This window comes from Aethalodelphis obliquidens, unplaced genomic scaffold (assembly GCF_003676395.1).
Source record: "Aethalodelphis obliquidens isolate GAN/ISIS:26980383/991018 unplaced genomic scaffold, ASM367639v1 scaffold47, whole genome shotgun sequence".
NCBI classification, from domain to species: domain Eukaryota; kingdom Metazoa; phylum Chordata; class Mammalia; order Artiodactyla; family Delphinidae; genus Aethalodelphis; species Aethalodelphis obliquidens.
In genome coordinates this window covers 3,752,080-3,768,649 of record NW_020837991.1, presented here as the reverse complement: position 1 = coordinate 3,768,649, position 16,570 = coordinate 3,752,080, and the positions used below count along the sequence as shown (strand labels likewise).

Here is a 16,570-nt window from a genome sequence, read left to right as displayed (position 1 = left end):
AATTCTCCAAAAACGAAAACAAAACTAATAGACTATACTCTAAAAAAAAGTCATGAAGGCTTCCCTGGTGGCGCAGTGGTTGAGAGTCCGCCTGCCGATGCAGGAGACACGGGTTCATGCCCCGGTCCGGGAAGATCCCACATGCTGCGGAGCGGCTAGGCCCGTGAGCCATGGCCGCTGAGCCTGTGCGTCCAGAGCCTGTGCTCCGCAATGGGAGAGGCCACAACAGTGAGAGGCCCACGTACCACACACACACACAAAAAAAGTCATTAAAGAAAAAAAGACCACAGAACTGGTCTTGATTAAAAACTAAAGAAATATGACAATCAAATACAATGTTCAATTTTAGGCTGGATCCTAAATGACAGGGGGGAAAAAACTCTGTAAGGGACGTTATTGAGACAACTAGAGAAACTGGAATATGAAATTTGAATATCAAATATTGTATCAATGTTAAATGTGTAGAATTTGTTAATACTGTGGGTATTTAAGAGAATGGTGTTCTTAGGGGAAAGATGCATGGTGTCTGTGAAGGACTCCAGATGGTTCAGAAAAAATACATGGGCTGGCGGGAATTCCCAGGGAGCCCAGTGGTTAGGACTAAGTGCTTTCACTGCCATGGCCTGGGTTCAATCCCTGGTTGGGGAACTAAGATCCCGCAAGCTGCTCAGCACGGCCAAAAAACAACCAAAAACATGGGATGGGGAAAAAGAAGGGATGGAGGGAAGGAGGGATAAAGCAAATGTGACAAAAAGTTAACAACTGGTGAACAGGGATGAAAAAGTATGAGAGTTCTTTGTACTAGCATTCCAACTCTTCTGTAAGTTCGTATTTATTTCAAAATGTAAAAGTCTAAGCAGAGCGACTTCCCTGGTGGCGCAGTGGATAAGACTCCGCGCTCCCAATGCAGGCGGCCCAGGTTCAATCCCTGGTCAGGGAACTAGATCCCACATGCATGCCACAACTAAGAGTTCGCGTGCGGCTACTAAGGAGCCTACGTGCTGCAATTAAGGAGTTGGTGAGTGGCAACTAAGAAGCCCTCCTGCCGCAACCAAGACCCAGTGCAACCAAATAAATAATAAAAATTTTTTTTGTAAGTTTAAAACATGAAAGAGGGGGAAGCTCTTTTTTTTTTTTTTACAGAAAACAGCTAATAAATGTAAAGAAATAACAGAGCCATGAGGAGAATTTTTGTAGAAAGTTCACTCATTTAATTTTCATAACCCCCAATTAAATAAATGACTAGGCCAACAATCAACCACCAAATGACGGGGAAAATGTACCTTTTCAACGAAGAAACCTGATGGACACCACACTGACCAAGTAAACTTAGCATAGTAAACAATGGGGCAAACTAACATCTGGTAATCCTCACCACCTTATTGATCACTAGAAACAGGAGAACCAGACATTCTGTCCTTCCTGATGTAACACAATGTAAATTACATATCATCATCTATGAAGTATTTTTGCCAAAAATATCTGACCCAAATTTAATCAAACCTCTCTAGATCTAACGTCCAATTTATAGGAAATTTTAAAAATAGAGAAATAAGTTAAATGCCATTTTAATCATTTAATCAGAAAATCCCAAATGTGGAACATTCTTTAAAAAGTCCATGCCAGACACTTAATGCTAACTGTCTTAAGCATAATAATGGTTACTGTTTTTATATAGTCTTAGCGGGAGGTTAGTTTGCAATAAAAATACATAAAGTGTAGAAAAATGGCGTTACTTTAAAGAGATCCATCCTGAGGTATTCAGGGGACAAACAGCATGATATCTATGTTTAATTTCAACTGGTTGCTGCGGGGAGAGGTATACTGAGAACTAAAGCAAAATGGTTAAATGTTAGTAACAGATAAATCTAAATGAAAGGCAACAGGTGTTCACTGTGTTACTCTTTCAACTTTTCTGGATGTTTGCAGTTTCTCCTAACATAAAAAGATAGGAAAAAAGTTACCAGATTATCCCACATACAAATAAAGGGAAATTGCTCCTTAGAAGTATCTTACTAAGTGGGACAGTAAATAGAGCAAGTGCCTATAACAAAGTCAGCCTTCAAGCACAGTTGGGCATTTGTCAACCCACCCAACAATCTGTTCAAAACCGTTAAGGCATAGTGCCCGGTAGTATGAAGGCAGTCACACAGACCTTAGATTAACCGGAGAGACAGCTGTAAATAAATAAATACTCACTGAAGACCTCATTAACGGGAAGAAATTTAGTTGGATGTTGAGGAATGGACAAGATATGCATAGTCTGAAAGAGGTCACCAGTAAAGGCCAAGGAGCAGAATAATAAACCAGGTCTGTGTGAAATATGGATCCCAACAGAGTCATGAAGAGAATTTTTGTAGAAAAATCAATCATTCATCCATTTTTTAAAGCTTAGGCTTTATGAATATAAAAAAATATAAGGCTCTGAAACATCTGCCTTCAAAGAGCTGACAAAGTAATGGAAAAGATACTGCTTCAATCAAAATACATTAAAGAGAGATATACACAAAATTCTTTAATAACACAGGGAAAGGAGTAATCAGTTTACCAGAGGAATGAGATTATCAGTAAGTTTTCAACAAAGATATTTGAGTTAGTTTTTAAACAGTGAGAATGGGGAAGGTAGGAATGGGCAAGATGGATGAAGGGGGGCCAAAAGGTGCAAACTTCCAATTCTAAAATAAATAACTTATAAGGATGTAACATATGACATCGTGACTACAGTTAATAACACTATACTTCATATTTAAAAGTTTCTGAATAGATCTTAAAAGTTCTCATGGCAAGAAAACAAAATTGTAACTATGTATGGTGATGGACTTATTGCGATGATCATTTTGCAATATACACTAATAGCGAATCATTATGTTGTACACCTGAAATACCTCAATTAAAAAAAAAGTGACCTCATCAATTAAAGTCACAGAAAGAAAAATGCCAAAAATTATTGAATGCTTACTATGTACTAGACACTTTCTTTTACCTTTGAAATAAGTACTATAATTAACATTTTTATATATAAGAAAACTCAAGTTCAGAGAGTGTAAATGACCAAATGTAGAAAAGCTAGTTAGCGGTGAGCCTGGCATTCAAACCTAGGTCTGTCTACTGCTAAAACCCATGGCCTTTACAATACTACCCAGCTCTGGGAATTTACAAGCACTCAAGTTATGAACATAAGGTACAATACAAACGTTATAAAGTCAGTCACTACCAGAAAATACTAAAATGTTCTAGGGCCAGAAAGGATGAGAGTAATGTAAGGATTTTCCAATACTATACATACTTAAGAGTCTCAGAAATACTTCCACTATTCCAAAAGAAAAAGTTTCAGCACAAGCAGAAGTGTCAACACAAATAAAATCCTGGAATTACAAGCAACAGTTTCAACACAAAATCCTGGAATAATGTTTGGCAGAAAACTACGACAATCTGGAGTCTTAAACAACAAATCTGGAATGCTTAAACAACTGGTAAGTTTATGACATTTAATTAAACATACTTTGATAATGAAGATTTCTAATCTGCAGGCTCTAGCTAATGAATACTACTTTATCTAAAAGTCCTTTTTTCTTTTTTTTTTGGCTGAGCAACCTCAAAAGGATTACATAAATAGAGTCTTAAGTGAAAAGCTTTCACTGATATCTTTGTCAATATATTTGTTACAGTTACAAAGCTTTATTTTACCTTACCTTCTTCTTTCTTATTCTGAAATATGAAACAGTTCGAACTTCAGCAATAATCAAATAGCACGTTTTTCCCAAAGTAGTGTGAAAAATATACGGACTTATTACTTAGCAAAGAGAGCTTTGAATAAGCTCCTTAAGTGGTTACTAAAAGTATAATTAAAGCCTTAGGTCGGGGTAAAACTGTGATGGCAAAATCTGTCGTCTTAGTATTTTTCACCAACCTAAGAATGCAGGTTAAGCCATCAACTTCAGGGATAAGGATTTATTTTTTCCTAAAGCACTGTGATGTAAGGCCAACTTTCTATGAAAATTCTTCCCCCATATACACAAAGATAAAAATTTTCCCTGAACTTCAAGAAAAAAGGCCAAATACGAAACTAGACGCCTCAACAAACTGAAACCGATACAGTATTTTGCCGCCTTCTAGGCAAGGAGACCAATTAAAAAGTGCAAAGGTATCTCATGGTTATAAAAGACAGGCGTAAAAAAAAAAAAAAAGATAGGTGTCAAAAGCAATTAAGATTAGGAACAGAAAAATGCCATCAGGGAAGAATGAACATGTTTCCTTCTAACTAACAGTCTCTAAAAGTTTTGTTTAAATTAAACAGATCTACCACTGCATCACGTTCACAGGCAAAAAATGTTGCGTGCACTGAATCTCCAGAGTGTACTTGAAAGTCAACTCAGTGCTCCCAAGAGGTATTCCTTTTAACATAAGCTTTTTGTTCATACTCGTCTTCGAAATTTCCCGAACAGTCAACTGCATGTCATCTGTGTGGAAATTACTTCAAAACATTCTTGACAGGCTTTCTACAAATAATCCGTGCTTTTCTGACTTGATTTAAACAGGTCCAATTATGGAATTCCCTATCGACCCGCCTCCTTCTTCTTTCTCCGGAAGGACCACCAACCACTAGGGTTTACAACCAAGTAACCAGTTTTTTCCTTTCCGTAAAAAAAAGAGAATGCCTTCTAAGAACCTAAATATCTAGTTGCCAGAAGTCTTAAAATCGGAAACGTGCAGGGAGTTCTTATAAGGGACACTTGCAGGGACCATGATCTAAACCAAACAAAATACTAATGTAGCTATTCCAAAGGAGCAGGGGATTTCTGCCTGTCAAGCTGTGGACTTAACCCTGTTAAAATACCGACTTCCAGCCACGATAATAACGAGGTTAAACCTTCCGCCGTTTTACAGGTTTCCCATTAACTAACTTCCCGTGACCCCTTCACCCAACCACTCAAAACCACACTCCATTCCACTCTCGGCCCAACCCCTTCCACTCCCGCCCCAAATTCCAGTTTTAACGCGCTTCCCTCCTCCAAACTTCCCAGTTTTCTCCGTGGCCTACCCTACCTACGTCTTCTCGTCGCCACCGGTCCCCAGTCAGGGCCTTGGTCCTACCATGCCTGCCTTTCCCGGTCTGCCTCAAGCCTCCAGCCCCGTCCCCTAAGGCCCGAACCCGCCTCAAAGAGCCCTCGGGAGTTCGATCCTCCCAGCTCTTCCAACCCATCCCCAGGCACCCCCCAGGCCCCCAAAGCACGCAACGGCCGAGCATGAAAATGGCGGAGAGTGCCGCCGCCTGCTGCAGGCGAGCGGTCCCGTGCCGCCGCCGCACTCACCCTGTGGCGCTGAGCAGAGCTCCTAATGACTAGCGAGCGAAATGTTCGTCTTCACAGTCAGGAGTATCTCTCCTGTCTGGCCTCCTCCCTCCCCTCTCAATCCCACTCCTCCAAAAGAGCAGCCGCCATCTTCCCCTATGAGCCACCGAGCGCACGCCCCTGCGTCATCACGCACCGGCGTACGCTACTACGTCACGCGCGCCGGGGCCGCCGGGCTCCCTAGGGCTCAATCTGCGCCTGCGCATAGGTGAGAGGCGGGGCCTGACCGGAACCCCACGCGGCTTAGCTGAGCGACTCCTTTGTTCCAGCTGAGACGAGGACGGAGCCGCAGCCAGAGGAGGGACCGGGAGAGGGTGGTGATGCCGTACTTTTTTCACATTGTGAGCTAACCTTGATGCTCTCAGAAGTACCCTGTTTTCGAAAATTGAATGAGAAATTTGTTCGAGGGCGGTGCTGCAGTTGCTAAGTCTGTTTATTCATCCGTGGAATTGGGGGTATATCTTAAGAATTTGAAGGAAAGCGCCGAGCTGAGTCAAGCACACAGAGTTTGCGCGTTCCTGGTGCCTCTGAGTTATCGCCTTTCCTCACTGAGTGGAGACCAAGTTATAAAAACTGAGCCCTAGGGTACGACCACTTTGGTAAACTGTTTCCAGTACTAAAACTAAGCCCTCCCTTGAGACTCAGCAGTTCCCCTCCAAGAGGACTGAGTGCATGCGTCCACCAGAGGCTTGCACGGGAATGTTCATAGCAGCTTTTTTTGTGATAACCAAACACTGGTAACCCCAATGTCCATCAGCAGTTGTACTGGTAAATAAATTGTGGTGTGGTCATGCAGTGGGCTGCTATGTAGCGACAGGAAATTCAGGCATACCTCGGAGGTACTGCGTGTTCAGTTCCATACCACCGTAATAAAGCCAATATTGCAGTAAAGTGAGTCACACGATTTTTTTTTTCATTTCTCAGTGCATATAAGTTTATGTTTGCACTGTACTTAGTCTATTAAGTGTGAAATAGCACTAAGTCTAAAAGAAATACATACCTTAATTTCAAAATGCTTTATTGCTAAAATATGCTAACCATCATCTGACAATGCAGGCTTGCCACGAACCTTAAATTTGTAGGGAAAAAAATGCAATATCTGTGAAGCGCAATAAAACAAGGTATGCCTGTAATTACTGATAAATGCAACAAACTGGATGAATATCACAGATACTGTTAAATCAGGCACAAAAGAGGACACGGATGATTCCACTTATATGAAGTTCAGAATACAACTTCAAAACAAAAAAGTTGTCTTCTAACTTTAGGAAAGTAATTTGGCAGTATGAATCAAGAATCTTAAAAATATTTATTACTTTTGCCTCTAATTCCTCTTCTAAGAATCTATTCTAAGGATGGTCACAGAAGTGTGAAAAATATATATATACAAAACTTCATTTAAGTATTATTGATGATAGGAAAAAAAAAGGGAGCAACTTAAATGTCCAATAGCAGGGAATGGCTAAATAATGGTAGAGTATCTGTACATTACAGAGTATCTATACAACGTTTTTATGATGATATCAGAAATGCTTATTATCTGATTTTAGTGGAACATGAATATGAAGAACTATAAATATGTGTATGTAATGAGAAATAACCTAAGGAAATAATATGGTGGGATTAAGGATGACTATTGTGTTCTGTTTTTGTAATCACTGAGGGGGAAAGGGTGTGTTTTTTTAAAGCAGTAACAGGTTACTGACATGGTATATTAAATTATTAAATGAATCTCTATTTATTAACAATTACAGTTTACAAATTCCTGTTGATTGATTAACATCATACGTCATTTAGGAATTCTTTCTCTTTCCATTTTTTTGGACTAGACTTGGAAGTTCACTGGGCATTATTAACAAATATCAGAACCCCACACCTCCCCAGGTGCCAAAAGTTTAATCTTCATTCCTTCAATTCCAGGAAGGCAGGGATTATCAGAAACTTGGAAGCAACAAGCAAAGATTTAGGAAAGAAGGATTTTACTCCAGGGTAGTGTTAAAAAACAAAATTCGACTGAGTAAATTTTAAAGATCTTATTGGTTTTATTCAATGATTCATGAATCAGGCAGCATCCAATCTAACAGATGGAAAGGAGCTCCAAGGAGAGTATAGGCAGAAGGGTCCAGGAACAAGGAAGTTCTACTAGCAAAAAGTAGATTGGTCACTTTGCTTTAAGGGCTGGGGTTATCAGTCAGGTTACTTAACTAGAGCTGATTATGCGATTCCTGATTGACTGGTTTAAGATTGCATTTCTGGGAGAGCTGAAACTGTAATTAAGTCTCAGTTTGATGAGGTGGGGCTTAGCATAAGTGACTCCATTTTGGGCCTGTTGTCTTGTTTTTATCAATTCCCCCCAAACACTTTCTTTTTTTCTTTTTTTTGGCCATGTCATGTGGCTTATAAATATATGTATGTAATGAGAAATAACCTCTTAATTCCCTGACCAGAGATCAAACCCATGCCCCCTGCATTGGGAGCACAGAGTCTTAACGCCTGGACCTCCTGGACCTCTCTGTGGTGTTTACAGGTCGCTACATTGGGTTCACGTTCTTTAAGTCAGTCATTCTCTTCGTTCCTTTTCTGATGTTCTAGTTTTAGGGAGATCTTTTGCTCTCTGGTTAGTGACTGCAAACATGCATTTGAAGGTTTTGAGAGAATACCAAGCCTCAGGAAGACTACTATGATTATCAAAAGCAGGATAACTCCCAATATCTGGCATGTACTTTGGAGCCATGATCCCCAAGACCCAAATCAATCAGAATCAAATAAGTCAGAGAAAGACCCCATTGAAGGAGTCACTCTCTTAAGACAACTGGCTTGTTCACTGATCTTATGTAGCTGAGTCTCAACTTCTTCAGAAGTGTCAATCCAAGTGCAACAAGTGGTGTTAGCCGTAGCACAAACGCCTCCTTGCTCAGTTAAAAGGCAACCAAGGGTTATCCTATTATCAAAAACAACGTCAGCCAGAGATTCTAGGGATGTTCATTGGGCAGCTATTGCTTTAGCAGCAGATTCTACAGTACAAGAGTTAAGGAGAGTTTCCTGATCACAGCCTCATTTGCGCTTACTCCTAACCAAGGAAGTGGCGACCTGCCAAAGGAAGTGAATTTTGAATTATAAATGCCTTCTGGTAATTCCCATTTGGGTCTGTGGCTCAGGACTGAAAAGGTGATAGCCATGGAGCTCAGTAAAATTTAAGGGTCTGTGAACTACACAGGCAGTTCTCTTAATCCATTCTGATGATCTCTGTCTTGTAATTAATGTTTTTTTCCTTTTTTTTTTTTTTGCAGTACGCGGGCCTCTCACTGTTGTGGCCTCTCCCGCTGTGGAGCACAGGCTCCGGACATGCAGGCCCAGCGGCCATGGTCCACGGGCCCAGCCGCTCCGCGGCATGTGGGATCCTCCTGGACCAGGGCACGAACCCGAGTCCCCTGCATCGGCAGGTGGACTCCCAACCACTAGCGCCACCAGGGAAGCCCCTGTAATTAATGTTTTAAGGCCATCCATATTTAAAGTGATTATTGAGATAGTTGGATTAATATATACCATATTTGTAACTATTTTCTATCCTTTGCCCCTGTTCTCTCTTTTTTGTCTTCCACTCTTTTAAACTATTTTTTGCCTCTGATTTTAAGCAAAATGTGATTCCATTTTTTCTCTTAACATATCAGTAGTACTTCTTTTAAAATTTTTTAAACGGTTTCCCTACAATTAACAATCTGAATTTACAACTAACCTAAATTCACTTTCAAATAACACTGTATTTCTTTCTTTCTTTCTTTTTTAATATTTATTTACTTATTTGGCTGTGCTGGGTCTTAGCTGCGGCAGGCGGGGTCTTCGTTGCCATGTGCGGGATCTTTGGATCTTTAGTTTCAGCATGCAGGAACCCCAGTTGTGTCATACAGGATCCAGTTCCCTGACCAGGGATCGAACCCAGGCCCCCTGCATTGGGAGCATGGAGCCTTAGCCAGTGGACCACCAGGGAAGTCCCAACACTGTATTTCTTCATGGTTATGTAGGTATCTTATAACAGAGTTTTCCCAGTTCCTCCCTTCCATCCCTTATAAAATTTCTCTCATACATTTCACTTATCCGTAAACTATTATCACCAAATGTATTTTTGCAATTATTAATTTGAAGACAGTGAATCTTTTAGATAAATTAAGAATAAGAAAAGTAAAAACTAAAAAATATTTTATTTGGGGACTTCCCTGGCAGTCCAGTGGTTAGAACTCCACACTTCCACTGCAGGGGGCACGGATTCAATCCCTGGTTGGGGAGCTAAGATCCCACATAGCCGCAAGGCGCTGCCAAAAAAAAAAAATTTTATTTTACCTTAATTTATACCTTCTCTAACACTCTTCCTTTCTTTATGTAGCCCCAAGTTCCTGACCTACATCATTTTCTTTCTCTGAAGAACTTTCTTTAACATTTCTTGCAAGGCAGGTCTACTGGAGACAAATTCAGTTTCTATTTATGTTAGAGTCTGTATTTCATCATCACTTTTGAAAGAGAAATTTGATAGATACAGAATTCTAGGTTGGTGAGACTTCCCTGGTGGCGCAGTGGTTAAGAATCCACCTGCCAATGCAGGGGACATGGGTTCAAGCCCTAGTCTGGGAAGATCCCACGTGCCACGGAGCAACTAAGCCCATGTGCCACAACTACTGAGCCTGCGCTCTAGAGCCCGCAAGCCACAACTACTGAAGCCTGCACGCCTAGAGCCCATGCTCCGCAACAAAGACAAGCCACTGCAGTGAGAAGCCCGGGCACCACTTGAAAAGTAGCTCCCGCTTGCCGCAGCTAGAGAAAGCCCACGGGCAGCAACGAAAACCCAACGCAGTCAAAAATAAATAAATAAATAAATTTATTAAAAAAAGAATTCTAGGTTGGTGGGGTGTTTTTTTTTCTTTCAACACTTTAAATATTTCGCTCCACTCTCTGCTTGCTTGCATGGTTTCTGAAGAGAAAATCAATATATTTCTTATACTAGTTTCTCTACTCGTAAGATTTTTTCCTTCTGCCTTCTTTCAGGGTTTTCTTTTTGTCTTTGATTTTCTTAAGTTTGAATACGATATACAAAGGTATTGATCACTTGGTGTTTATGCTGCTTGGTGTTCTCTGTGATTCCTGTGGTTTGATGTATGTTAAATAAAAGTTTCCAGCCATTATCAAGTATTTCTTTTCTTTCTTTCTTTCCTTCTTTATTGTTTTATTTCTTTCTTCTTGTATCCCCTTTACACAGATGTTATCCCTTTTATAATTGTCCCACAGTTCCTGGATATTCTTTTCTACTTTATTCAGTCTTTTCTCTCTCGCTCTCTTTTTTTTTAGTTTGAAAAGTTTCTATTGATATATCTTCAAGCTCACTGATTCTTTCCTCAGTCATATCTAGCCTATTCATGAGTTCATCAAAACATTCTCCATTTCTGTTAGTGTTTTTTATTTCTACCGTTTCGTCTTAGAATTTCCATCTCCTTGTTTACACTGCCCATCATGTTCTTGCATGTTGTTCAATTTTCCGTTGGAGCTCTTAGCATATGAATTACACTCATTTTATTATTTATTTTTAATTTATTTACTCATTTTTGGCTGTGTTGGGTCTTTGTTGCTGTGCATGGGCTTTCTCTAGTTGCAGCGAGCGAGGGCTACTCTTCGTTGTGGTGCACAGGCTTCTCATTGCGGTGGCTTCTCTTGTTGCGGAGCACAGGCTCTAGGCACGCAGGCTTCAGTAGTTGTGCCTCACGGGCTCTAGAGCACAGGCTTAGTAGTTGTGGTGCCCGGGCTTAGTTGCCCCGCGGCATGTGGGATCTTCCCAGACCAGGGCTGGAACCCATGTCCCCTGCATTGGCAGGCAGATTCTTAACCACTGCGTCACCAGGGAAGCCCAAATTACACTTACTTTAAATTTCCAGTCTAATATTCCAGAATCTCTATCATATTCCAGTCTGGTTCTGATGCTTGCTCTGTCCCTTCAAATTGTGGGGGGAGAGGGTGGTTGCCTTTTAGTATGCCTTGTAATTTTTGGTTGAAAGCTGGACATGATTAGTGTATTGGGTAAAAAATACACCAAACTGAGGTAAATAGGGCTTTAATGTAAGTTTTTTATGTTCTAGGAGTTAAACCATGTTTACTCTTTGCTGCTAGTCATAGGTGTCAGAAGCAATCATTTTCTCTGGGGTGCTTTGTTTTTTGCAGGTTGTTGTTGTTGTTGTTGTTTATTTTGTCTTCCCTGTTCTTTTTGTGATGATAGTTTGCCCCGTGACCTCATCTCTATGATGGATTTAGGAAGAATTGTTGATTTTCAGTTTGTTCAGCTTCTCTTCTTCTTGTGGTGACAGGCGTAATGATCTCTAATCTCCATACATATTGGACCACAAACTGGAAGTCTTTTAACCTTTTATAATTAAAATGAACTAATTTTAGCTTGTTTCCCCTTCATCCCTATTTTTGGGAAAGCAAAGAAATGTAATTCAGGGAGTCGTTTTACTTTTTTAAAGCAGGATGTCACAAACTGCTCAGGGATATGTCACATCCTAGAATTAAAGCTTTCCTTGCTTGTGCTGGCTGAGAAGCTCTAATGCCAGGCCCATTCCCTTTAGGTGAGATTTGTGTGTAGGTAATTTGCCTAGGCCTTTAAAAGCAAAAAAGTAAGAAAAGAGATTTCTACATTAGAAAAGACTAAACGTGTAGGGTGTGGACTCCTGGTGTACACTCAGGGTGATCCAGCCCCTCCAGGTCAGAAAGTGGGGTGACAATTCCAACAGGCAACAATGAGCCTCTGTCTTTATCCCCCCCCACCCCCTGCCCCCGGCCTGTCTTATCCTGGACTTGCACTGAGCTTTAAACTCAAAGTACACTTTTTTTCTCTTCGTTTTTGGCTGCACCGCACGACTTGCGGGACCTTAGTTCCCCGACCAGGGATCAAACCCGGCTCCCCGGCAGTGGAAGCCCAGAGTCCTAACCACTGGACCACCAGGGAATTCCCAAAATGTACTTTTAATATTCAGAAGTTGGCCAGTCTTTCTAGTCATCAAGTTGTGCTACTCTCCACGCCTGCTGAGCTGGGCCACAGGAAACTAAACAGGTCTGACTTCCCGATCACGACTCATACAAGTCAGTGCTTTCCACACGATCTACAGAGTACAGACATGTGAGAATTATGCAAAGCAACAAGACTAAGGCTTAATTATAAGTTACAGAGAAGACCCAAGGGTTCTGGGAGAAAAAATGGTGAGAGGGGAGGAATCTACTGTAGGCAGTAGGAGGGATCCCGCCTGCTCCATGGCTGGAGGGGACAGGACAGGACAAGGACCTCTTACAGACAACAGCCTCAAACTACACACCTTAGGGGAAAACTGCAGAATACGGGATGGGAATGCTGTTTCTCTGGGTGCCCAGTTTGTTCCAGGATCACAGAGGTCAGGCCTACATGTGTGTATCACATTGAAATGGGGCCCATACGAGGTCCAGCCTGGGAGGAAGGTAGACACTGACTACTTCTCCAGGAAGCTATTCAGTCAGGCCAGCATTCGCCTCTTAGACCCCAAGGGAGTGACTGGATCCTGACGTGGAGGAAAGTGACTTGGTTGCCCCAGTGGTTTTGTGTCCCATCCTGGACAGGTGGTAAGGGAGCCATAACAGCAAGTTGCTCATCCTTGTGCCTACTGCAGAGACAGGGCTCCTAGGGGTTGAGACGGGGATGGACGTGCCCCTAAAGGCAGCTTTGCTGGCAGTGGTACTGGGCCCTTGGCTGGAAGGATGGCGGCTCTACTGGGGCATGCCCCTGGGAATGTGACTTAAGATAGGGGCAGTAGTGCCTCCAAGCACAGGGCTATTCTTAGTGCTGGGTCCTGGGGTCACCTTGGGGTGCTCTGACCAGGGGGACCCAGGTGTTCAGTCCCAGACTTCCCCCATAGCAGTGTGCTGTAGTCAGCAACCCTCCACCCCTCGCCTTGTGTCTGCTATAATGCTGAGTGCTCCAAAGGGGCAGCTTAGATCTGGGGTAAAGCCCATAGATGCTACTGAAACCCTCAACCTGAAGGGAGCCGGGCTTGTGCTGCCAAACTCCCGGCAGGTGCTGGCCCCCCGTGCCTGGGTGGGGCTGAGGGGCAGAGTCTGCCCAGGTAATTGCCCATAGAGCACTTGGGGAAGTCAGCCCTTGGATAGAGAGCTAGACTTCAAGCACTCTTCTTCCGCCGTCAACCTCCAAAGCTCACACTGTCTGGCCTGCTTCTGGGACACAGCTTGGGAATGTGTGAGTCAGGAATGGGCGTGGGTTCACGGAACCCGCCGGCGCAAAAGTCCTGGAGGGATGGCTTGTGTGCAGAGGACGCGCACAGGTGCAGATTCACCTCGGACCCTCTGGCGCTTCCCAGTCCTGGGGTCTGAGGGTTGGAGGTTTTTGCCTTGAGGGTGATGAGGTTATTGGCAGGGCAGTGGCCCCTTCTCCCCTAGCTGGGAGAGCTGTCGGGGAACTAACTGTACAGGACATAGTCCCCGGTCCCCACCCAGCAGAGGGGGAACTCTGGAAAGCAGGGTTCCTGGTTCAGCAGCTCCTACACAAGGTGGCGGCTTTGGGATCAGCAGCTGTGTGTCCTCCTGCCCTTTCCCTCGGTGCCCATACCACCCATATCCTGTTCCCGGGGGCAGCTGAAGTGGCATCCAGGGCAGTTTGGGAGGGACATATATAACATATATATTTCCCAGTGTCTGTGGGAGGGTAGGAGCCTGATTTTGATGGTTACCAAATAGCACACACAGATGTCCTAATCACAGAGAAAAACCATTGCAAACTCAGGAATAACTCAATGTGCTGGACACACCCCATAGATCAACCTCACCTCACACTTAAAACTCTCCACCTCCTGCCTTTGTGTTCAGAGAAGCTGAGCTCAGACAGTTCTGGTCTCTCTTATTGCAGTATTCTTCAATAACATCTTCCTTGCCTGTTTAACATTCTTGGGTGAATTTTTGTTTTGACAGAAGTAAAATGTAAGCCTTACAGCGATATAGATTCTTTGGTTTTTTTTTGCGGTAAGCGGGCCTCTCCCTGTTGTGGCCTCTCCCGTCGCGGAGCACTGACTCCGGATGCGCAGGCGCAGCGGCCATGGCTCACGGGCCCAGCCGCTCCGCGGCATGTGGGATCTTCCCGGACCGGGGCACGAACCCGTGTCCCCTGCATCGGCAGGCGGACTCTCAACCACTGCGCCGCTAGGGAAGCTCTTACTCTTTGTTTTCTATGTTATAGTTGTTGTATTACATCAACACGAATTGAACCCCACCCTCTGAGATTCTCGTATAATTTTTTAATTCAGAAGTCATATGTATATTAAAAGAATTTAAGAAGAGAAAAAAAATAGACTATCTCATTTATCCAGATACTACCGCTTCTGTTGCTCTTCCTTTATCCCTGAAGTTCCAACTTCACAAACTCTTGTCATTTCACTTCAGCCTGAAGAAATTGCTTTCACATCATTTTATATCTAGTTAATCATCAGATATGATTAACGCTTCTAGTTTTCTTTCATGTTCATCAGCCTTTGTTTTGCCTTCAGTGGTAAGGATATCTTTGCCGCATATAATGTCCTGGGTTGGTAGTTTTTTCTTTCACTACTTTAAAGATATTATTCCAATCTTTCCTGGCCTCTGTTTTCTGATAAGAAATTACAGGCTTTTGAATTGATATTCTTTTATGTATAATGTGTCATTTTTCTCTGACTGCTTTCAAGATTTTTTTCTTCACCTTTGGTTTTTAGCAGATTGACTATGTGTTTGAGTGAAGGTTTTCTGAGCTTCCTAGATCTCTGTTTTACATAATTGTGAAGTTTTTGTTTGCCATTTTCCCCTCATATATTTTCTTCTGCACTAACTTCCTTCCTCCAGGAACTCCAGTGGAATGGAAATTATAACTTATTTTCTAAATGAATTAGAGTCGATTTATAGTGTTGCATCAGTTTCAGGTGTACAGCATAGTGATTCAAGTTTGGGTTAGTTTTTTTTTTTTGCAGATTATATTCAATTATAGGTTATTACAAGATATTGGGTATTAATTCCCTGTGCTATACAGTAAATCCTTGTTCATCTATTTTACATATAGTAGTTTGTATCTGTTAATCCCATTACTCCTAATTAGTTCTTCGCCCTGGCTTTCATAACCATAAGTTTGTTTTCTATGTCTGTAAGTCTGTTTCTGTTTTGTATATAGATTCATTTGTATTATTTTTTTAGATTCCATGTATAAGTGATATCATATAGAATCTGTCTTTGTCTGACTTATTTCATTAAGCATAATATTCTCTAGGTCCATCCATGTTGCCGCAAATGGTAATATTCATTCTTTTTTGTAGCTTTATATATATTTATGTATGCCATATAAATTTATTTATTTTATTTTTATTTTTGGCTGCATTGGGTCTTTGTTGCTGCATGTGGGCTTTCTCTCGTTGTGGAGAGCAGGGTCCACTCTTCATTGCAGTGCGTGGGCCTCTCACTGCGGTGGCTTCTCCCGTTGCAGAGCACGGGCTCCAGGCGCGCAGGCTTCAGTAGTTGCGGGATGCGGCCTCAGTAGTTGTGGCTCACAGGCTCTAGAGCACAGGGTCAGTAGTTGTGGCGCAGGGGCTTGGTTGCTCCGCGGCATGTGGGATCTTCCCGGACCAGGGATCGAATCCATGTCTCCTGCATTGGCAGGTGGATTCTTAACCACTGTGCCACCAGGGAAGTCCCTGCAGTGTTTTTATAGATTCCTGTCTCCATGAGCATCTCCAGGGTGGGCACCAGACACAAACCAGGTTATTCAAAGCCCTTCCGTGGTATTTCTGAATCTGGGTCCAAACAGAGCCTGATCCCAGCCCCTCTCGGGTGGCAGAAGGTCAAGATAATGAAACCCATGAGCAGTTAGAAGCCTGTTCTTTGCTATACGGAAGAAGGTAGGTGGGAACAAGAGAGCAGAGTTGATATAAAGAAACAAGCAGAGGGGGACTTCCCTGGCAGTGCAGGGGTTAAGAATCCGCCTGCCAACAATGCAAGGGACATGGGTTTGAGCCCTGGTCCTGGAAGATCCCACATGCTGCGGAGCAACTAAGCCCATGCACAACTACTGAGCCTGCGCTCTAGAGCCCACGAGCCACAACTACTGAGCCCATGTGTCCCAACTACTGAAGCCTGAACGCCTAGAGCCCGTGCTCCGCAACAAGAGAGGCCACCGCAACGAGAAG

At 42.7% G+C, this 16,570-nt stretch overlaps 1 protein-coding gene across 15 annotated transcripts in view; it reads right to left on the bottom strand.

The window, feature by feature from the left end:
• WDR33 (WD repeat domain 33) overlaps positions 1–5,475 on the bottom strand; it is a 103,276-nt gene extending 97,801 nt beyond the window's left edge. For all 15 annotated transcript variants that reach the window (XM_027082510.1, XM_027082511.1, XM_027082512.1 and 12 more), the window contains exon 1: positions 5,313–5,475. The gene's annotated coding sequence lies outside the window, so the exon portion shown is untranslated. The remainder of the gene's footprint in view (positions 1–5,312) is intronic.
• Between the last annotated feature and the right edge of the window lie 11,095 nt (positions 5,476–16,570).